This window comes from Sinocyclocheilus grahami, unplaced genomic scaffold (genome assembly GCF_001515645.1).
Source record: "Sinocyclocheilus grahami isolate Dianchi unplaced genomic scaffold, SAMN03320097.WGS_v1.1 scaffold2270.1, whole genome shotgun sequence".
Lineage (NCBI taxonomy): Eukaryota > Metazoa > Chordata > Actinopteri > Cypriniformes > Cyprinidae > Sinocyclocheilus > Sinocyclocheilus grahami.
Genome location: NW_015507449.1, coordinates 33,429 through 34,855, shown reverse-complemented (window position 1 = coordinate 34,855; position 1,427 = coordinate 33,429).

Genomic DNA, 1,427 nt, shown 5'->3' with positions numbered 1-1,427 from the left:
GGGACAAATTCCTCCCTTCACCTAACGTTACCCCAACCCTACCCAATACTTTATTTTAAACCTTGTGATTATTTACTCCATTTTTATTGAAAAGAAATGCTTTTCTGATGTGATTTGAGATTTGAAAAGGTAGAAAAAAAGTTCGGCAAAATGCGGGTTCGAACCCGGGTTGGTCGCGTCAAAATGACAGCATGGACTTTTTCCCTTACGCCCCTTGAGTGGACAATTGACAGCCGTCTTTTGTAGCGTTGACTAGCCCAATCACACTTTGGTGGGCGGAGTTAGTGTAAATAATAGACACAAATCAATAATAGATTTTTAATTGTTTTAATATATCGTGCATGTTTTAATATATTGTGCAGTCTTAGAAAATGATCTAATAATATGGTTAATATATTTTCGTCCATGGAATGCGCCACTTACGGTGTTTTGTGGGTACATTCAGTGGTGTAGTGGAGGGTATACGCAGGTATACGGCGTATACCCACTTCTTTATCAGTCGGCTTTGCGTATACCCACTTCTAAATCCCCTCTGATGCGCATCATTCATTATTGTCCTGCATTAGGCAAAATCATGAAAGTCCACCACATGAATAGCTAATCCAATCGCATGTAAAAAATAAAAATATTCCCTAAAAACACCCAGTGATGCGGTCAGGACCGTTGCGCCGGCTTCCTTTGAAATATGTTTGATGATTGTGCCTGCATCCTCGCCTGCTCCGTCCCCGACCCCAGTCAGAGAGGATTCCGATTGCCGACACTAGCTTCTTCATGCGCGAAAGCATGTCAGGGGATGCGCGCAGAATAGTTCATTATTGATTACTAATTTAAATCAGTACATTACAACGAAAACAATAGCTTAAAAACAGGTGAAACTCCTGTATACTTTTCAGTCCAAGGATCCAGTAAACGAATGCGTTCAAACTCTCTAATACAGAGAAAACCCAACCGATTTCATCAGAGATTGTGGAGAGTCGAGTCCAGATGTCAGTAAATTATTATTTTCAGCGTGTATTTGGTTTAAAAGCACGAGTGTTATACTGGATGGTGACTGAAGGTGTTTTAGATTATGCGCTGGTCTAGTTATTCTGAATGGATCCATATATGTAAGGTCAAGACAGCAAGTTTAGTGGTGCTTATTTATATTAAAAAGGTGGTGGGGATGGGGGGAGGGGGATACATTCTGGATAAATTGATAGGCACGATTTTGTTTTTTTAATAGAGATCATGATTCTCCTACGAACAGACAACTAAACAAAATAACATGTAATGTAGGCTACTAGAGGTTCTGACAAAATGTTAATTGCTGCAGTCTATTTTTTTTTTATTTGAATTATTGCAAAATCTGCACCTCTTCTGTGGCAAATTTTAATTTCATAATGATTCTTACTCCGTGAAGTCAAGCAGCAGAAGTTAAGTGACAATAT